Raw genomic sequence first — 22794 nt, forward strand, 5'->3', positions numbered from 1 at the left:
TATCTAGGTCTTCGGACTTTTCTAGGAAGTGAACCACCTGAAATGGCATTAGAGAATCCTATGAAAGGAAAGGTCTCAACTGAGTAATGAGGCTGAAGGGTTGGCATTCCATGCTTGACGTCTCTGGACACAGTCTGAAGTGAAGCTTGCTGAGGTGGTACTCATTACTTTGATTAGGTTGGGATCAGCAAATGCAGTATCAGTTGGTATGAATTGAGAGCAGCATGCAGGAAAGTGAGCCCCACCTTAGAGGTTCCAGGACTGGGGGAAATCTAGGCTCTATAGAGGAATCAGGAGCTTCCTGCTGTCTTAGGGTTTAAGAAGGCAATAGATAGTTATTGCTGTAATCAAATTATTTGGCAATTGGGTTAATTTTGAAAATCCCTTTGTTAGGATTTGCTGTATCATACACAACATCAACATAATTTGTCCTTAGACATTATTTGTACATAGCTGTGTCTTATAGAGTAATGCCACTGGTTGCTTCTGTTTCCCCTGGTCTAAGCTTTTAAGAGAGTCAACATTTCAAAGACTCAGCCTATGGTCTTTGCATGAAAAAGTTTGAGACATTCAATCAATTTTTGCCTCTCATATTAATTAAATAGTGATTTATATGACTACAGATTAATAGGAGTGTACATAAACACCATTCCCACCACCAAAAGGCTGTGTCCCATGAGGTTGCGCAGTAGATAAAGCATTGGACTCTCAAGCATGACATGAGGTCATGAGTTCAGTCCGTGGTAGCACATGTACCAGGGTGATGCCTGGTTCTTTCTCTCTCCTCCTATGTATCTCATTAATAAATAAATAAAATCTTTTTTAAAAAAAGACTGTGTCCCATTCCGCCCCCCCCCCCCCCAGTGAAGCCAAACAAGGACCCTCACCCTCAACCCAGAGATTTTTTACTTTGGTGTCCTACTCCAAACTCAGTCAAAGCTTGCTTTGAGTTTCCCTTTCTGTTCTTCTTTCTCAGCTACTGTTTATGAGTGGGATCATCCCATACTTGTCTTTGTCTTTCTGACTTAGCTCACGTAACATAATTCCTTCTTGATTTTTTAAAATAGGCTATGTGACTCATGTGAAACTAACTTTTGAGTGGTTCCAAGGTCTTGCCACATTTTTAAGTCATAAAATTGACCTATCACTTTCATAATGTTTTCCATTGCTTCCGTGAAAATTCCTGCTTTATCCAATGAAGAGATATTTACCTATTATCTGTACTGCTGATATTTACATAACTTAGTTTCTCTATTTAATTTTGAGAATCAGCAAGAATTTTTTAGAGCTTGCTATGAAATAAAAGCCAAGTTCTATTTTTTAGTATTGAAAGGCTATGTGATGAGCACGTTATTGAGGAATCTAGCCTTTAGCCACATGAATTTGTATCACAGTCATTTGCAGTCATTTTTTTTTATTTTACTTATTTATTGGATAGAGATGGAGAGATCTAGTAGGAGGGGACAGCTGATGGATTGATGGATGGATAGTGGATAGATAAACCTGCAGCACTACCTCACCACTCATGAAGCTTTCTCCCTGCAGTTCCGGACCAGGGGCTTGAACCAGGATCCTTATATATTGTAACATATACACTCAACAGGGTGTGTCACCACCCAGCCCCCACCATTCATTCTATATGTAACTAATCTGTCAGTCTCTGGGCTGTTCATTTTTTTATGTGTAATAACAAATACATATATAATAAAGTAAACATATTGCAAAGTAGTTCTTGCATGTATTATAAACAAGAGTCTCTTTAACCAGCTGATTTCCTATTTCTTATTTAACCTTTTTGTCTCTTAACTATTTTTTTGTAATATCTACAAATAACATACTTTCTGTTTTCTTTTCTTTTTTTAAAAAAATTTTTTAAATTGTGAATCAGGCAGCTGGACTCAGTTTAAATGATCCCAATTCTGTTGGCAACATCCAAGGCATCATAGTCAGAAGCCAGTAGAACATACATAAGGTTTCTTCTTTCCATCAAGTCTGATTAGGATTTTCACCTTGGCCATGTTAATGTCATAGTTTCTTTACAACCTGTTTTATCTGGTGTTTATTGACCGTGACATCCATCATGAAAACAAGTGTGTTCTTGTCTTCTTCTGTCTTCTTTATGGCTAATTCCGTGGTCAGGGGGAACTTGATGATGGCATAGTGGTCAAGCTTGTTTCTCCTGTGGGCGCTTTCCTGAGGATACTTGGGCTGACTTCAGTGCTGCAGTGCCTTGGGCCCCTGGAAGGCAGGTAATGTGCAGATCTTCTTTTTCAGGTTGGTATCATAGTAACATCTGGAACCTGGTGGCAGGAAAAGAGTTGAGATATAAAGCAGAACAGATTGTTGACTAATCATGAACCTAAAGGCGAGAATGTTGCAGATGAAGATTTGGATTCTCCGTTTTGGAAAAAGCTAGTAGGTCTATTTTAGGTATTCGAGGGGCCCATGGCCTTACTAGTTTTTGCCTGAGTCTGACAGCTAATGTGCAGGTGGACCCAAGATATTGTCTAGAGAGATGGTGTCATAGTTGAAAAAAGGACTAGAAAGCTGAATCAGGGAAGACAGTAGCTCTGAAATATGGGAAAGGTATATAAATATTGTTAACTGTATACCCCATCGATTTGATCTGGGGCCCATATTCAGCACAGGAGCCTGTGTGATCTGCATCCTGTTGGTCTGAGCTCACATTCTGTGGTCACAGCTAGAAACATTCCAGGCTGCACTAATTTCAGGACCCATCTTCCTCAGGTGGTAGAGTATGTTGTCCAACCTCCCTTCAGAGACTAGAACAGTTCCTATTGATCCACATTGAGGGCAAGGTCCTATAGGGGCCCACCGAGGGGTCCATTATATTGTTCCTGATAGAGATGACCAGTAACAGTGGAGAGAGAGATCTGTTAGAGTCGTCATTAAAGTATGCCAGTCTCTTACTTTTGTAGTCATTACTTTGTCTGACAAGGTTAGCATTGGAGTGATTGAGGAAAGTGAAATAGGAAGTAGGTGATTAAGGTATCTAGGTTTAAGTAGAAACTTTTTGATTAGATACTATATGGTGTCTTTTTTAGGTCTTTCTACTTGCTTGCTGCATTATTGACTCACTGAAAACTATTATGCACTTTTTCTTTAAGGTATATATTTTCCCCTAACTTATGAATATAGGTATACATATGCCCTAAATCATGGGTCCTGGTCTCTATCTAGGTTTTGAGGCTTTGTTAGCAAGTGTACCACCTGAAATGGAATTAAGGAGTCCTGTGAGCTAGGAAAGGTCTCACCAGAGTAATGAAACTGGAGGTTGACATTCCACACCTTGACGTCTCTGGACAGTCTGAAGTGAAACATGTCAAGATGATACTGGTTGCATTGATTAGGCTGGGATTAGTAGATGCAGTGTCAATTGGTATGAATTGAGAGAAGCATACAGGAAAGCAAGCCCCACCCCAGAGGTTCCAGGATTGGGAGAAATACGGGTTTTATAGAGAATAGGGAAGGTTCCTGCTGTCTTAGGGTTTAAGAAAGCAATAGCTAGTTATTGCTATAACCAAATTATTTGGCAATTGGGTTAACTTTGAAAATCCCATTGTTAGGATTTGCTATGTCATAAAAGACCTCACCATAATTTATATCCTTTAACGCTATTTACATGTAGCTGTATCTTATAAAGTGGGACCACCAGTTGCTTCTATTCTCCCTGGTCTAAGCTTATAGATGATTTATTCACTTCTGTTTTTAACCAAAAAAAATCAGTTGAAAGAAAAATTTTCAGTTTCAAAGTGGTTAGATTGTTTCTGATGATTTATTAATAAGTCCATATTTACTAAATTATGGTCAGAGTATATAATATGTCCACACTTATACTTCTTAGAATTAATTATCTAAGTGGTTACTATATTACAATTTTATCCACACCTGCAGGGGGAAAGATTTGCGAGTGGTAAAGCAGTGTTACAGGTGTCTCTCTTTCTCCTCTCTACCTCCCCCTTCCCTCTAGATTTCTGGCTTTCTCTATCCAATAAGTAAGTAAAGACAGTTAAAAATCACTTATTAGGGGGTCGGGCGGTGGCGCAGTGGGTTAAGCGCATGTGGCGCAAAGCGCAGGGACCGGCGTAAGGATCCCGGTTCGAGCCCCCGGCTCCCCACCTGCAGGGGAGTCGCTTCACAGGCGGTGAAGCAGGTCTGCAGGTGTCTATCTTTTTTTCCCCTCCTCTCTCCATTTCTCTCTGTCCTATCCAACAACGAATTGCATCAACAAGGGCAATAATAATAACTACAACGAAGCTACAACAAGGGCAACAAAAGGGGGGGGGGAAATGGCCTCCAGGAGCAGTGGATTCATGGTGCAGGCACCGAGCCCAGCAATAACCCTGGAGGAGGGAAATAAATAAATAAATAAATAAATAAAATTTAAAAAATCACTTATTAAAAAAAATAAGGTAACAGGTGTATAATTTCATATAGTTATAACTACCAGAGTTCTATATCCCCATCCCCTCCATTGGAAGCTACAGAAGTTCTCCCAGGGAGTCCAGCTGTAGCGCAGTGGGTTAAGCACACGAGGCGCAAAGCGCAAGGACCGGAACAAGGATCCTGGTTCGAGCCCTGGCTCCCCACCTGCAGGGGAATCGCTTCACAGGAGGTGAAGCAGGTCTTCAGTTGTCTGTCTTTCTCTCCCCCTCTCTGTCTTCCCCTCCTTTCTCCATTTCTCTCTGTCCTATCCAACAATGACAACAATAATAACTACAACAATAAAACAACAAGGGCAACAGAAGGGAATAAGGAAGTAAAATAAAATAAAAGAAGTTCTCCCAAAGTCAAAAGTATGTATTGACTATTATTTCTACAACTATCTGTCTATATTTGTATATATTTGCCCTTTTTTCCTATGGTCCTGTCATCTCTTCCTTTCTAAGTACCTATACCTATTAACTACTTTTGAATATCCTTCCTTTTTTCCTCTTCTCTCTCAGGGTCCTAATGGAGTTCAGAGACCTCTGGTCATCTTCCCCCTGTCACTTTTCCCCCTCTGAGAGTATGGACCAAAATTCTTTATGGATTGCAGATGGTAGGAATTCTGGCTTCTGTAATTGCTTATCAACTGGACATGGACATTGGTAGGTCAATCCATACCCCCTAGTCTGTTTCTTTCCCTAGTGGTATAGGGCTCTGGAGAGATGAGATTACTGACAAATATTTTATAGAACCATTGAAAACATCAGTAAGGACACCTTAAATTACTCAAACATAAACATACCCCCTGTTCTGTTAAAGTTCCCACAGTTAGGATTTTAAAGTTCCCAAGTTCAAGCCCCTACAAAATAAGGGAATGCTATAGTACTTAAGGAAACTCCAGTGCAATAGTAGTGCTCTTCCTCTCTCTGTCCATCTATCTGAAAGAAAAATTGGCGTGAGACATTACAGTGCATATGGACCCAGGTCAAGCCCCTGGTCCTCACTTTCAGAGGGAAAGATTCATGAGTGGAGAAGCAGGGCTGCAGGTGTCTCTCTGTCTCTTTCCCTCTCTATCTCCCCCTCCCCTCTCAATTTCTCTCTGTCTCTATCCAACAATGAATAAACAATATTTTTAAATGAGACGTTAAAAACAAGGTGGCCTGAGACTCATGTAGTGACTCATGCCCAATGACCAGAAGTTGAAAAAAATATGAAATAAGGTGCCAATTCCTGTGTCCAGCAGAGAAGCAGTTACAGAAGCCAGACCTCCTACCTTCTGCACCCCATAAAAAATCTTGATCCATACTCCCAGAGGGAGAGAAATGTTCGGGGGAAATGACCAGAGAGCTCTGAACCCCAATTCCATCAGGACCCAGAAAGAGAAGAGGAAAAAAAGAAAGACATTGTGAAAGAGAAGGCAGGACAGGATGGGAGTAGGTAGCATAATGATTATGCAAAGAGACTCTCATGCCAGAGACTCCAAAGCTCCAGGTTTAATCCCTCGCACCACCATAAACCAGAACTGAGTAGTGCTCTTGTAAAAATAAATAAATAAATAGGAGAGTCAGGTGATAGCACATTGGGTTAATCACATGTGGCGCGAAGCACAAGGACGGGCATAAGGATCTCAGTTGGAGCCCCTGTCTCTCAATAAAATAAATATCTTAAGAAAAGATACCAGGGGAAAAGGATGACAGAGGACCTAGTGGGGGTTGTATTGTTACATGGAAAACTGGGAAATGTTATGCATGTAAAAACTATTGTATTTACTGTCAAATGTAAAACATTAATTCTCCAATAAAGAAAATTTTTAAAAAAGAGATACCAGGGGAAACTTATGCTTTTTATCATGATTTGGGCTAATTCATCAGTCAAATGTTGAGGAAAATCATTAAATCTTCAACCATTATGCTTATCTGCTTCTTATAATTTGCTTACATACTTTGATTCTATGCATTTTGATTCACAAATTCCTGGTTATTTAATTTGGTATTGCTAAGACTGTGTGATGAATATACAGTAGTTCACTATCTCCATTCTGTCTGCTTGTGATATATGGAAACTTATCCTCAGTAAAGACAGAATAGCATTAAAGACTGTTACACCTTTGTCTGTATTCCACCTTTGGTTCAGATGGTGCACCCAGAAGTGGGTCCTGAGATCGCAGTGGATTCATAGCGCAAGCACTGAGCCCCGGCGATAACCCTGGAGGCAACAAAGTTACTTGCAGAATTTTGCTCTTTAAAAAAGTCTGTAGAGTATGGTCCGTTAGGTGGTGCTAAAGCAGTGGACTCTCAAGCATGAGGTCCTGAGTTCGATCCCCAGCAGTACATGTACCAGAGTGATGTCTGGTTCTTTCTCTCTCTTCTCCTTAATTTGAAATAAATAAATGAATGAATAAATAAATAAATAACAAATAAAGTTTTTAAAAAGTACATAGAGGGGCCTGGACAGTAGCGCAGCTGGTTAAGCGCACATGGAGCAAAGTGCAAGGACCCACGGTATAAGGATCCTGGTTCTTTGAAAACAGTGAAGCAGGTCTACGGGTGTCTTATCTTTCTCTCCCCCTCTCTGTCTTCCGGTCTTCTCTCGATTTCTCTCTGTCCTACCCAACAATGACAGCAATGACAATAATAATAATAACAAAAACAATAAGGGCAACAAAAGGGAAAAAATAGCCTCCAGGAGCAGTGGATTCATAGTGCAGGCACTGAGCCCCAGCAATAACCCTGGAGGCAAAAAAAAAAGTCCATAGAATAAAGAAAAACATATATTTACGAATTTTGTTATATGATTCATATTATTTATAATTTTCTTTTCCTAATTCAGATGCAACCATTATATAATATTGTGTAAGTTTTAAGTATGCAAGGTGCTGATTTGATATATTTACATATTGCAAAATGATTACCCCATAACATTAATTAATTCCATTCTACCACATAGTTGAGATTTTTCCTTCTTTCATTTATTTTTTGTGGTGAGAACATTCAAAATCTGCTGTCTTAGTAACTTCAAGTATATAAAGCAGTGTTATTAGTTATAATCATAATGTGCATGAGGTCTCCAGAACTTGTTACTCTTATATATTGAAGTTTCTATTCTTTTCTTTACTTATTTGAGACAAAAATCGATAGGGATGGGGGAGATAGAGAGAGAGACACCTGCAGCACTGCTTAACTGCTCGTGAAGCTTTTCCCTTACAGGTGGGGGCAGGTGGCTTGAGCCTTGGTCCCTGTGCACAGTGATATGTGCACTCAGCCAGATGTGCCACCATTCAGCCCGCCAAACAGTATGCTTTATAGAGAAAGTTATTACTGATAGCATTTATCACCACCACCACAAGGGAAAGAGGTTTCCAGGTTAAAACAATCTTTGCTCTTTCAGAATCAAGTTTCTACCCTTTCACCAATAGTTTTGGATTTTTTCATTTTGGGATTTGGCTGCAACCTCCCAAATGAGCCACAACCTGGCCCTGCCTTCAGGGAGTCTTAGGTAAAGTTAGGACTAGAAACTAGTATTTTCCAGCACTCAGAAAGCAACCTTGCAGGAATTGGAGCCATGGATACATTGAATTTTCTGATGGGTACAGGCACCCAGCAAGACTATTAAAATTCAGTAACAAAAATACTCAATCTTATGACAGAAAATTAAAAACATATTAGAACTTATGTGCTTTTAACTCTCAAATATTAAAAATACGTCCTAGATGGAATCTGTACCTTGCCCTTCAATGAGCGCATTCATGTTTGAACTACCTGTCTCAAAAGATTATGTACATTCATCGTTCACGCTCCTGGCAGCCTTTTTTTTCTTGAATAGGGCAGAGAGAAATCGAGAGGAGGGGTGCTAGAGAGAAAGACAGACACCCATAGTCCTGCTTCACCACTTGTAAAGTGTGCCCCTGCAGGTGGGGAGCCAGGGGCTCAAATCCCAGTCCTTGTGTGGGTCCTTGCACTTAGTACTATGATGCACCCTTAACTGGGTGTGCCACCACCCAGCCCCCCGGTTAATAATTATTAAAATGCGCCTTTGAGTTTGTTATGGACATAAAGATAGCTCACCCGGTAGCGTATGGGACTCACCTGCCTGTGGCTCCCAGTTTGAACCCTGGCAGATCATGTATCAGAGTGGTGCTCTAACACCTCTCTCTCTCACTCTCATTCTTCTCTTAGGAGATTCTGTCTCATATAGGATGAAAATAAATTAAAGAATAAGATGTACTATTAGGTCTGTAACATTTTTAGACAGAACTATAAATAGTATATTGCAGTAATATCACATATTTATAAAATATTTTAATATTAATATAAATACTATCAAGAGAGTTGCGCAGTAGCGAAGCGGGTTGAGCGTACATGGCGCAAAGCGCAAGGACCCATGTAAGGATCCCGGTTCAAGCCCCCGGCTCCCCACCTGCAGGGGAGTCGCTTCACAATCGGTGAAACAGGTGTGCAGGTGTCTATCTTTCTCTCCCCCTCTCTGCTTTCCCCTCCTCTCTCCATTTCTCTCTGTCCTATCCAGCAACGACGACATCAATAACAACAATGAACATAACTACAACAATAAAACAAGAGCAACAAAAGGGAATAAATAAATAAATATTTTTTAAAAAGAAATACTATCACAAAAAGAAAAAAGAATAGAGTTAAATATTAATAACATTTTTAGATCGCTGGAATTAAGTTGACATAAATTTGAAGCTGATTCTGATCCCTTAGGGTATATATAGTGTACTCTCTAGAGCAATCACTAAAGAAGTAACTCAAACAATATAGTGAAAGTTGTTGAAGAAATTAAAATGCTGCATTTGGAAATATTCACATATACCACAAAATATACATATGGTAGGCAGAACTCTAACCAACAGCACTAAACAATGGATTCAATAATTTAAGTTTAAAACTTTGGTCACATTTTTTTACTTTTTTGCAAGTTCATGAGTTTCAATTCTCTGTATAGTAGTTGTCCATCACTTCCTCCCTTACTTCACAAAGGATAGCATCTCCATTCCATTGATTTTGTCCCTGAGGACACAGTATTTTTTTTTTCCAGCCTCCAGGATTATTGCTGGGGCCTGCACTATGAATCCACTGCTCCTGGAAGCTATTTTTTCCCATTTTGTTGCCCTTATTGTCATTATGGTCATTGTTGCCACTAATGTTGTTGGTGGATAGGACAGAGAGAAATCAAGAGAGGAGGAGAGACAGAGAGAGGGAGAGAAAGACAGACACTCGCAGACCTGCTTCACCACTTGTGACGAGACACTCCTCCCCCAGGTGGGGAGCTGGGGTCTTGAAACGGGATCCTTCTGCCAGTCCTTGTGCTCTGTGCCACGTAAGCTTAACCTGCTGCACTACTGCTCACTCCCCACAGTATTGTTTTTAACTGCAGAGTAGTATTCTACTAAATATATGCCCCATAACTTCCTTACTCAGTTAGTTGTTAATGGGCATTTTAAGTTGCTTTCACTCCTTGGTAATTGGCAGCAGTGAGAGGGAAGTTCATAGCTATACAAGCACACATTAGAAAACAAGAAAAAGCACAAATAAACAGCCTGATTGCACATCTTAAAGACCTAGAAGAAGAACAACAAAGGAACCCAAAAGCAACCAGAAGGACAGAAATCACTAAAGTTAGGGCAGAAATAAATAACATTGAGAATAAGAAAACCATACAAAAGATCAACGAAAGTAAATGTTGGCTCTTTGAAAGAGTGAACAAAATCAACAAACCTTTAGCCAGACTCACAAAACAAAAAAGGGAGAAGACCCAAATAAATCGGATAGTAAATGAAAGAGGAGATATCACAACAGACACCTCAGAAATTCAACATATCATGCGAGGCTTCTATGAACAACTATATGCCACCAAGCTAGAGAACCTGGAAGAAATGGACTATTTCCTAGATACCTACCAACTTCCAAAACTAAGTAAAGAGGAAGTGAACAGGCCCATCACAGCCAATGAAATTGAAACAGTTATCAAAAATATCCCCCAAAATAAAAGTCCTGGACCAGATGGTTTTACAAATGAATTCTACAAAACCCTCAAAGAAGAACTAATCCCTCTACTTTTAAAAGTCTTCCAGAAGATTGAAGACACTGGAATACTCCCTGCCAGCTTCTATGAAGCTAACATCACTCTGCACACAACCAAAAAAGGGACACAGCCAAAAACGAAAACTACAGACGAATATCTCTGATGAACATAGATGCTAAAATATTGAACAAAATTCTAGCCAACCAGATACAGCAGTATATTAAAAAGATTGTTCATCATGACCAAGTGGTGTTTATCCCAGGCATGCAAGGTTGGTTTAATATACGTAAGTCAGTCAATGTGATCCACCACATCAACAAAAGCAAGACCAAAAACCACATGGTAATATCAACAGATGCAGAGAAAGCCTTTGACAAAATACAACATCCCTTTATGATCAAAACACTACAAAAAATGGGAATAGATGGAAAATTCCTGAAGATAGTGGAGTCTATATATAGCAAACCTATAGCCAACATCATACTCAATGGTGAAAAACTGGAAGCATTTCTACTCAGGTCAGGTACTAGACAGGGCTGCTCACTATCACCATTACTATTCAACATAGTGTTGGAAGTTCTTGCCATAGCAATCAGGCAGGAGCAAGGAATTAAAGGGATACAGATTGGAAGAGAAGAAGTCAAACTCTCCCTATTTGCAGATGACATGATAGTATACACAGAAAAACCTAAGGAATCCAGCAAGAAGCTTTTAGAAATCATCAGGCAATACAGTAAGGTGTCAGGCTATAAAATTAACATTCAAAAGTCAGTGGCATTCCTCTATGCAAACACTAAGCTAGACAAAATTGAAATCCAGAAATCAATTCCTTTTACTATAGCAACAAAAACAATAAAATATCTAGGAATAAACCTAACCAAAGAAGTGAAAGACTTGTATACTGAAAATTATCAGTCACTACTCAAGGAAATTGAAAAAGACACAAAAAAGTGGAAAGATATTCCATGTTCATGGGTTGGTAGAATTAACATCATCAAAATGAATATACTACCCAGAGCCATCTACAAATTTAATGCTCTCCCCATCAAGATCCCAAGCACATTTTCTAGGAGAATAGAAAAAATGCTACAAATGTTTATCTGGAACGAGAAAAGACCTAGAATTGCCAAAACAATCTTGAGAAAAAAGAACAGAACCAGAGGCATCACACTCCCAGATCTCAAATTGTATTACAGGGCCGTTGTCATCAAAACTGCTTGGTACTGGAACATGAACAGACACACTGACCAGTGGAATAGAATTGAGAGCCCAGAACTGAGCCCCCACACCTATGGACATCTAATCTTTGACAAAGGAGCTCAGACTATTAAATGGGGAAACCAGAGTCTCTTCAACAAATAGTGTCGGAAACAATGGGTTGAAACATGCAGAAGAATGAAACTGAACCACTGTATTTCACCAAATACAAAAGTAAATTCCAAGTGGATCAAGGACTTGGATGTTAGACCACAAACTATCAGATACTTAGAAGAAAATATTGGCAGAACTCTTTTCTGAATAAACTTTAAAGACATCTTCAATGAAATGAATCCAATTACAAAGAAGACTAAGGCAAGTATAAACCTATGGGACTACATCAAATTAAAAAAGTTTTTCACAGCAAAAGAAACCACTACCTAAACCAAGAGACCCCTCACAGAATGGGAGAAGATCTTTTCATGCCATACATCAGACAAGAGTTTAATAACCAACATATATAAAGAGCTTGCCAAACTCAACAACAAGACAACAAATAACCCCATCCAAAAATGGGGGTAGGACATGGACAGAATATTCACCACAGAAGAGATCCAAAAGGCCAAGAAACACATGAAAAAATGCTCCAAGTCTCTGATTGTCAGAGAAATGCAAATAAAGACAACAACGAGATACCACTTCACTCCTGTGAGAATGCCATACATCAGAAAAGGTAACAGCAGCAAATGCTGGAGAGGGCATGTGGTCAAAGTAACCCTCCTACACTGCTGGTGGGAATATAAATTGGTCCAACCTCTGTGGAGAACAGTCTGGAGAACTCTCAGAAGGCTAGACATGGACCTATCCTATGATCCTGCAATTCCTCTCCTGGGGATATATCCTAAAGATCCCAACATATCCATCCAAAAATATCTGTGTACACATATGTTCTTGGCAGCACAATTTGTAATAGCCAAAACCTGGAAGCAACCCAGGTGTCCAACAACAGATGAGTGGCTGAGCAAGTTGTGGTATGTATACACAATGGAATACTACTCAGCTGTAAAAAATGGTGACTTCACCATTTTCAGCCGATCTTGGATGGACCTTGAAAAAAATCATGTTGAGTGAAATAAGTCAGAAACAGAAGGAGGAATATGGGATGATCTCATTCTCAGGCCGAAGTTGAAAAACAAGATCAGAAAAGAAAACAGAAGTAGAACCTGAAATGGAATTGGCGTATCGCACCAAAGTAAAAGACTCTGGGGTGGGTGGGTGGGGAGAATACAGGTCCAAGTAGGATTCAGAGGACCTAGTGGGGGTTGTATTGTTATATGGGAAACTGGGGAATGTTATTTATGCATGTACAAACTATTGTACTTACTGTTGAATGTACAACATTAATTCCTCAATAAAAAGAAAAATCAGAGGGAAAAAAAGCCACTTTTCTATAAGCTAGATGATCCCATGGAAGTAATAAATCATTCCTTTTTCTTGACTCTTCCCTTCTTCTATTGTACTATGATCTAGGTAGGTTTTTTTTTTTTAATTCCCTTTTGTTGCCCTTGTTGTTTTATTGTTGTAGTTATTATTGTTGTTGTCATTGTTGGATAGGACAGAGAGAAATGGAGACAGGAGGGGAAGACAGAGAGGAGGAGAGAAAGATAGACACCTGCAGACCTGCAGGTGGGGAGCCGGGGTTCCAACCGGGGTCCTTATGCCGGTCCTTGTGCCGGTCCTTGTGCTTTGCGCCACCTGCGCTTAACCCACTGCGCTACAGCCCAACTCCCTGATCTAGGTAGAGTTTTAGCAACTCTACCTAACATTTCTCGTGTCTCTCCACCTGTCTACTCCATTTCTGTTTTGAATTACCTAGACTACCCAGGAGTTCTCTGCAATGATCACAGCCCTCCCTGAGGCTTCTCAGTCAGCCAGGATGGACTCTGCAGGTCAACAGCAGCACAAAAGGCAACACTAAGGCATCTGAGATCCTGCTGGGCCAGCAGATGGCAGCAGGCAAATGAGCAAGTGAACCAGTTCAGTGGCTGTGTGATGAAACCGGAAGCACAGGGTCTGTGTGTGAGTGCCTGTGTTTGAGTGTGTGCGCATAGGGCGGTGTGATGAAACCGGAAGCACAGGGTTTGTGTGTGAGTGCCTGTGTTTTGAGTGTGTGCATATAAGAATACATGTGGTTTCAAATTCCTATGACATACTTAGATACACGGATCACATAGTAGGCTGCAAAAGTCTCAGTGAATTCCAAAAGATAGAAATCCTGCAGAGCACAGTATTTCAGCAAAGCAAATTAAAACTAGAAATTATTAAAAGAGGCTGGGGACAAAAGAGAGAGAGAGAGGCTGGGAAGACAGCATAAGGGTTATGCAAAAGACCTCCCCAACACCACCATAAACTAGAGTTGAGTGGTAGTCTCAGTCTCTTTTTTCCTCCCTTTCTCCCTCTCTCTTTCTCTACATATTTATTTTTAAGTAAGCAATAAATTAATAAAATAGTTTTTAAAAAGAAATTATTAAGGGAAGAAGAATGGGTGAAAGGACATGGGTTTGAGACCCTGCTCTCCACCTGCATGGGGGTAAGTTTCACAAGTGGTGAAATAGGTCTCTTTCTTTTTTTTTTAATATTTATTATCCTTTTGTTGCTCTTGTTTTATTGTTGTAGTTATATTGTTGTTGATATTGTCATTGTTGGATAGGACAGAGAGAATTGGAGAGAGGAGGGGAAGACAGAGAGGGGGAGAGAAAGAGAGACACCTGCAGACTTGCTTCACCCCTTGTGAAGTGACTCCCTTGCAGGTGGGAAGCCAGGGGCTCGAACCAGTATCTTTATGCCGGTTCTTGTGCTTTGTGCCACCTGCACTTAACCCGCTGCGCTACTGCCCGACTTCCAATAGGTCTGTTTCTATCCCTCTCCATCTCCTCATACTCTCTCAATTTATCTAGGTCCTATCCAAATAGATAGAAAAGGGAGGGAGGATGGGTAGAAGATGGGAGGGGAGGAAAGGGAAGAGAGAAGGGAGAGGGGAGGGGAGCCACCAGGAGCAGTAGATTTATAGCCCCTGCACTGAGCCCCAGCAGTAACCCTGGTGTCAAGGAAGGAAGGAAGGAAAGAAAGGAGGGAGGGAGGGAGGAAGCTGGGAGAAAAGAAAGAGAAGAAGGGAGGAAGGGAGGGAGGCATGGAAGGAGGGCTGAAGGAAGGAAGGAGGTATATTGGGGGAGAAGGGGGACGACGCTTGTTTCCCCAACATTTAAAAAGTTCATCATGTGGGAGTCAGGCAGTAGTGCAGCAGGTTAAGCGCACCTGGCGCAAAGCACAAGGACTGGCATAAGGATCCCAGTTCGAGCCCCTGGATCCCCACCTGCAGGGGAGTCTCTTCACAAGTGGTGAAGCAGGTCTATAGGTGTCTTTCTCTCCCCCTCTCTGTCTTCCCCTCCTCTCTCCATTTCTCTGTCCTATCCAACGACGACGACGACATCAACAACAAGAACTACAACAATATAACAACAAGGACGACAAAAGGAAATAAATAAGTATTAAAAAAAATTTTAAGTTCATCATACATTATCTCAAAGAATTGAGAAGAAAGCATGATTTTTTAGGAATTTTACATTGTATTTGGGAAAATTGAGAACATTCATATGTTAGGATATGAGAGAGAGAGAGAGAATAGCAGAGTTTATACTCACATGGAGGCCTGGACAGAGAGAGCAAACCAGGCCCACAGGTCTTCCTTTTAACACCCCAGCCCCGCCTCCACCTTTCCAAGCCACACCTGTCACCATTCCCATTTTCTGGGTGGTACCTTCTGTCCCTCAACAGAAGGAAGAGAGGGAGGGAGGAAAGGGAAAGGGAAAAGACAGTGTCATGGAATGAAAGCATTGCATATCACTATTTACCCCGAGTGGCAAAGAAAACTTGTAGCCTTTAATGCTACTTACTTCAGTGGGGGCAGGAAAGGACCCAGGTTCAAGTCCCTGATCCCCACCTGCAGAAGGAAACCTTCAGAGATGGTGAAGCAGTGCTACAGATATCTCTTTTTCTCTCTCCCTACCCCCATTTCTCTTGCTCTCTCTCTCTCTCTCTCTGTCTGTCTCTATCCAATAAACAAATAAGATGTTTTAAAAACTGTTACTTACTTTTCAGTGATAATTATCTCAGGGGCCAAGGAGACAGTTCTGCTGGTAAAGCATGTGCATCTTCACGTGTGCCTGGCCATGTCTGAGAACTGGCATGCCACTGGGGAATACCATGGCCCTGGCAGAAGTTTCAGTTCTCTCTCTCTCTCTCTCTCTCTCTCTCTGTCTCTCTCCCTCGCATTTGATCTTCTGTATAAAAGTAAGTCATGGGGGCCAAGTGGTGGTGTACCTGACCAAGTACACACTTTACAGTGTGCAAGGACCAGACTTCAAACACCCAATTAGTTCCCCACCTGCAGGGGATAAAATTCACTAGTGGTCAAGCTGAGTATAGACAATAGGAACAAAGACTCAAGCCCCTGGCCCCCACCTGCAGGGGGAAAGCTTTGCCAGTGGTGAAGCAGGGCTGCAGGTGTCTCTCTGTTTCTCTCCCTCTCTACCTCCCCCTTCCCACTCCATTTCTGGTTGTCTCTATCCAATAAATAAACAAAGATAATAATAAAGAAAACCTCAGTTTAAGGAGCATTCCAGAAGGATAAAAGAAAAATAATGGAGGAGAGTGTTGGATTGCAAATCTAAGGAAGCACCAAGAGACTGGGGTGATGTAAAAGCAAAGAGCCTTTATTGTTCTAGTCAACTAGGGTCCAGTTACCGAGGGGCTGCCACACCAGCTCTCTGGTAATCGACCCCGTACCCAAGTCCTACTAGGATATATATACATTTCAGATTACAGACTACGTGACAGGGTTCAGCTACACCATGACAGTTTTACAACAGTGGTTATCTATGGTCCCAGGTGCAGGGAAGGGGAGGAGGTCTTTTTGACCTTGAGGTTATCTCCTTTTCCAGACCCTAGGCTCCAGGACTGTTTTCTCAGGGTCTGTCCTTGGATTTATCTCCTGCCTTCCAGATTCCCTGTTTATAGCTTTAACTCCTGAGAATTGCTTTCTTCCTCAGGGACAGGCCTGTCTTACAATTGCCTACTTAACCGTTAGGTTTCCTGAGGCTAGGTTCATTTGTCCCATTATTTTACCATCTTACATTTATTATTTTTGCTCAGTTCCTACAAGAGGAAATAACCAAAGATAACTTTTAAGAAAATTCTGTCCAACATCAGCAGATTGTTGAGTTGTGTTGTGAGCCTGCTTTGCTCTGCACAGTCACCAGGGTTCAAGCCTGAGGTTCACCACACTGAGGGAAACCTCAGTGCTCTGGTGTCTCTCTCTACCTCTTCTGTCCCCCCCCACCCCATATGTATTGGGTTATTTCAAATGTCCTGATGTGTTTTTGCATAGAGAAATATGCCATGACTTCCCAACAACCATATATATGTCAGCTCAGAACACTAACAAATTTGAGTTAAAGGAAAGTCACACAGCGATAAAGAAGTAAAGAAGTCATATAATTAAACCCACGTAGTTATTACTGCACGTTGCAAAAATACGAGCATAGAAAAAGGTTCCTGACAATCTCAAAATGATAACAATGCAGGTAAATAAGGTTTGGAAACCAAGGAAATAAGTCTCCTACAGTTTTAATCTTATTGGAAGAAAAAATGCATGATATAGGGGGCTGTGTGGTAGCGCAGCGGGTTAAGGGCACATGGCGTGAAGCACAAGGAACAGCATAAGGATCCCCGCTGGAGCTCCTGGCTCCCCACCTGCGGGGGGGGGGGCTCTTCATAGGCATTGAAGCAGGTCTGTAGGTGTCTATCTTTCTCTTCCTCTGTCTTCCCCTCCTCTCTCGATTTCTCTTGGTCCTACTCAGCAACAATAACAGCAATGGCGACAATAAAAATAACAACAAGGACAACAAAAATGGGGAAAATGGCCTCCAGGAGCAGTAGATTCATAGTGCAGGCACCGAGCCCTGGCAATAACCCTGGAGGCAAAAAAAAAAAATTACATGGTATATAGAAATATTGGTTAATTGTAAACATGAGTCTAAAATATAAGAAGAATATTTAAGAATGTAATGTATTCAATTTCTAACTTATCAATTTACTTTGGAATATAAATAGACTCGGGCATTTGGAATACAATATAGCATTATCTAGAAACATTGAAAAGATGCACAATGTCATTGTACTTTGTCAAGAACTACTTTACTGTTTCCATTTAATTTGATTGTTCTGGAGAAAATGGTTGAGTTGATAATTTCACTTCTAGAAATATTTCTTTTTTATTATTTATTTAAGAAAGGAGACATTAACAAAACCATAGAATAAGAGGGGTACAATTCCGCACAATTCCCATAACCCGATCTCCACATCCCACCCCCTCCCCTGATAGCTTTCCCATTCTCTGTCTCTCTGGGAGTATGGATCCAGGGTTGTTGTGGGTTGCAGAGGTTGGAAGGTCTGGCTTCTGTAATTGCTTCCCCGCTGAACATGGGCATTGACTGGTCGATCCATACTCCCAGCCTGCCTCTCTCTTTCCCTAGTAGGCTGGGGCTCTGAGGAAGCGGAGCTCCAGTACACATTGATGGGGTCATCTGTCTAGGGAAGTCTGGTCAGCATCTTGCTGGCATCCGGAACCTGGTGGCTGAAAAGAGAGTTAACATACAAAGCCAAACAAATTGTTGAACAATCATGGACCCAAAGACTGGAATAATGCAGATGAAGTGTTAGGGGTTATTCCCTGCATGCTCTTGTGTACTTCTGCTTTCAGGTATATATTTTTCCCTAGTTTATGGGCACGGGTGAACCTATGCTCTATCTCAGGGGACCTGGACTATACCTAGGTTTGGGGACTTTATTGGGGAGTGGAACACCTGGAATGGAATTAGAGAATACGATGAAAGGAAAGGTCTCACCCAAGTGATGGAGCTGAAGGGTTGTCATTCCACACCTGAAGTCTCTGGTCACAGTCTGAAGTGAAGCATGCTGGGGTGGCACTCGTTGCGTTGATTAGGTTGTGATCCGCGGATGCAGTATTATTTGATTTGAATTGAGAGCAGCTTGCAGAAAAGTGGGCCCCACCCTAAGGTTCCAGGACTGGGGAAATATAGGCTCTATAGTGGAAATGTGAGGTTCTTGTTGTCTTAGGGTTCAAGAAGACAATGGATAGTTATTGTTATCGTCACATTATTTGGTGATAGGGTAACTTTGGAAAGTCCCTTTGTTAGGGTTTGGGGTATAATACCCAGCATCTTGTATATAGCTGTGCTACCGGTTGCTTCTGTTCTCCCTGGTCTAGGCTTTTGGGAGAGACAACATATCAAAGACATATTTCTTAATTTCATGAAAAAAAGTATTTTAGAAATTATGTGCAACCCAAATTCCTCCCCACTGATTCTCTTTGACCTATCACTCACAATGCCAGTTTCATTGTAATACTTCCCCAATCTGTTCTCCCTCCCCTTCTCTATCTTTCTATCTCTATCTCTCTTTTTGATAGAGACAGAGTGAGGAAGGGGGCAGATAACACGACACCAAAACTTCTTCTAGCTGAGTGGGGACTGAACTCGACTCTAAGTCACACACATGGCAGAGCGCCCACTATCCAAGTGAGCTATTTCCCCAGTCTTCTCCCTCCTTTCTGCCACCAAGCCTGTCATTCCAACAGCTTCACAAATCAACTAATTTGAATCTCTGCACCCACATTGCTTTCTGCTGAACTTTTTCTCTACCCCACAATCTCCCAAAGGTCTTGCAAATGCGAATTGAGTCATCCTTGCCCTTGGCTTAAAGTCTTTCAATATCATTAGAGACTTCAATAAGTTGAAGTCACATTATTCAAAAACATTGTTCAATCCTAATACCTCAGTTTGGTAGTGATGCTATTTTCTTTACTGTGTTTTCCTGATTTCATCTGTAAAGTATTTGGTTTTTTTAATTGTTTTAATTATTTTTGATAGAGACAGAGAAAAATTGAAAGGAGTGAGAGATAAAGATGGCAAGAGACAGAGAGACACCTTGCAGCAGTGCTACCAGATGCACTACCACCTGGCTCCTATAAAATATTTCTCACACAAGAAAGTCAATTTTTTTTTCAAAAAAAAAATGCAACATCAAAAGATGGACCTATCAGTACCCTTCTCTTAATCTTTCTGCTCCTTTGAGTACAACCCAACCTGAAAGGACTTCTGACCTCCTGTTGGGACATTCTTATAATGCCATCTGGGATTGCCAGCTCCTGATTATTTTATTTTATTTTATTTATTTTTGCCTCCAGGGTTATCGTTGGCACTCGGTGCCTGCACTACAAATCCACTGTGCCTGGCAGCCATATATATTTTTTCAAACATGTTTCTTGACATGTAAGAATGTGCTGATTTTGTTGTTGTTGTTATTCGATTTATTTATCATCAACACCAGGTGGGCAGAAACAATGTCTATTTTAAGCTTCTGATTTTAGAGTCTGGCATGGAGTGACCCTTTGGTAAATAATCAAGTAAAAAAGTAAATGGGAAGTTGAAACGAAAGAGAAAGATGTTCTGTTTCCATTTCAATCACTTAACCCTGGACAGCGTTTGTAAACTCTCCAGGGCAAGATGTCCTCCCAGACAAGACACACAAGTGTGAGGAGTGCCAACTGGCTAGCTGAGATAGCAGGGTGAACTCAACACCAAGTGTAGTTGTCCAGTTCATAGCAAGCACTCAAACACATCATTTATTTTATTTTCATACTTTTTAAAATTTATTCATTTATCATTGCATTTTTTCATATTGAGATATTCTCCTAGTCTGCTGATGGTCTTCTGAATCTATTTGTTGATCTTGTCAGTGCTCCTGAAACTGTTTCCATGCCATTCACAAAGTATCAATATTTAAATGACACTCTGAAAGGGGGGAGGTACGAGGACATAGTCTTATCAGTCAGATCTGCTTCTCTTTCAAGGGGCTGGGCCCAGACTGGTACAAACCTGGGGTTCACAGTCTGCAGCCCCAACAGAGACCATCCAGGGGGGTCACTGAGGAAGAGGCCTCTGTGCTCTGACCTCTGTTCTTCCTTTTCACTTTTATTCATTCTCCGTTGTTTTATTTACCTGGTTTCTGTTTGGGTTTTTCTTTTTTCTTTTTTTTGGTTTTGTTTCCTTTTTGGAATTTTTGTTTTGCTTTGCTTATAAATACCCTTTGTGTTTCTTTTAACCCTAGAGTCAAGGGCTTCAGCTAGACTAGTATTAAAGTGTCAAAGTGTTAACTAAGAAAACTCCTTTGCTTTGTTCTTGGAGCTGATACTGTTAGAAAGGTGTGATTAACTAAAACTGCCTGAAATGCCTTCAACTTGCGGAGCCAACTTCTTCAGGCTCTGCAAACCTCGGTTCCTCTTTCAGAAGTTTATGGTGACAAAGGGGGCTCAGATGAGGTAAATACCTGGATTTTAAACTAGACTTTAATTAAATCTCACAGCCCTACTGGAGTCCAGTGTTTAACCCAGAAAGAGATTTCCAAGTGCAGCCTCATTAGAAACTCAAGAGTCATTTTCACCTAATTGTTCCCTCATCACAGCTTAAAACTGACACCTAACCCTGTAAGAATAAACTCATTGCCCCCAATTCCTGACTCTGTTCACCCTTGCTAAGTGCTCCCAGAGGACCTATGCTATTACTAGTTTCCTTAAATGTTTTTGTGATCTTAGTTGTGCAGTTAATGCTAACAAGTTCCAGAGGAACCAATTTCTTACCTGAGGAAACTTCCTGACCGAGTTTCCTAATTATTCCTCAGCGGTCATTGCCCTGTGGGAGTCCAGAGGCCAAGGGAGGTTGTTAATAAGCCACAGGTGGCAGCTACAGCCTCTTTACTAAGGAAACAGATCATTTGCAGAGAGGACTGTTTGACACCAGGAGACCTGAGTCCTGTGGCCCAAGCATTTCTTTCTGCTGACTCCTGTTTTCTTTTAGCAGAGGCAGGGAGGGAAGGTAGCAGCAAATCATCCTCCTCTCAAACTCGCTGCAAAATTGCCTGCAGTGAATTATCTAAGGCAGCATCCTCAAACATTTTAGTCTCAGGAGCCTTGTACCCTCTCACACATCAGAGAACCTCAAAGATCTTTTGTTTATTTTTTTTCCATTTGAAGAGCTTTTGTTCATACAGAGTATAGTAACTGCTATTTCTCGTGCTAAGCATTAAGATCAAACACTATTACACATTTATGAATTAGAACATTTAAAGTAACAATGACGACAACCCATTTCATGTCATCTGAATATTTTGACAGAAAGTAATTACCGTTTCTACCGAATCTAAAGAATGATAGTGCTTTGTATTGTGTAAATATCTTTAAAGTCTGACTTGAAAAAGCACAGATGAATTCTCATGTTGCTTCTGCACTACATAGCTTTTGGAAAACTCTAATGAACAATTCTGAGAGAATGAAAAATAAATAATATTTTTGTATTATTAGGAAATAATTTTCACCTCACAAAACTCCTAGCAGATTTAAAGAGGAGTTCCCAGGGGATCCCAAACCAACTTTGAGAACCACTGCTTGTCTATGGCCATACCACACTGAACACACCCGATCTTGTCTGAGAACCACTGCTCTATACAAAATTGCAGTTAAAGGTAGTCAGTCTGTTGGTATGCATGAGACCCCTTCTGTTTCATTTGGTTTAAATACCCCCTGCTTAACACTATTCTATTTACATAACCACTGCATTCTATTTACATAACCACTGTTAACAAGCACCATCCTCCCTCCAGGGCATTGGTGGTTCAGTGATAGGATTCTCGCCTGCTCCACCCCCTCCTTGTCACACTCTGATTTTCACCAGTCACTTTTCTCTCCACCCTCTCTGTCACATCCTGTTTCCACCCTACTTGGCAAGTATATATAAAGACAGCATTGTGAGTTTTAGGGTACCTTGAGTTTAGCTTAGCTTGGTATAGATTGCGCTGCGTCCTGCATGAATAAAGAGATACTACCTACAGCTCAACCATGAGTCCCTGGTTGTCTGTTGCCCGCCCGTGAAGCCAGCCCGGTGAAAACAACATAACCCGTCGAAAACAACA

General features: G+C 41.0%; 1 pseudogene; it reads right to left on the reverse strand.

Moving 5' to 3' along the window:
- Window positions 1–1884: 1884 nt before the first annotated feature.
- LOC103117672 (large ribosomal subunit protein uL23-like) lies at window positions 1885–20809 on the reverse strand (annotated as a pseudogene).
- Between the last annotated feature and the right edge of the window lie 1985 nt (window positions 20810–22794).

The sequence above is a fragment of the Erinaceus europaeus genome, chromosome 17 (genome assembly GCF_950295315.1).
Source record: "Erinaceus europaeus chromosome 17, mEriEur2.1, whole genome shotgun sequence".
Taxonomy (NCBI): Eukaryota; Metazoa; Chordata; class Mammalia; order Eulipotyphla; family Erinaceidae; genus Erinaceus; species Erinaceus europaeus.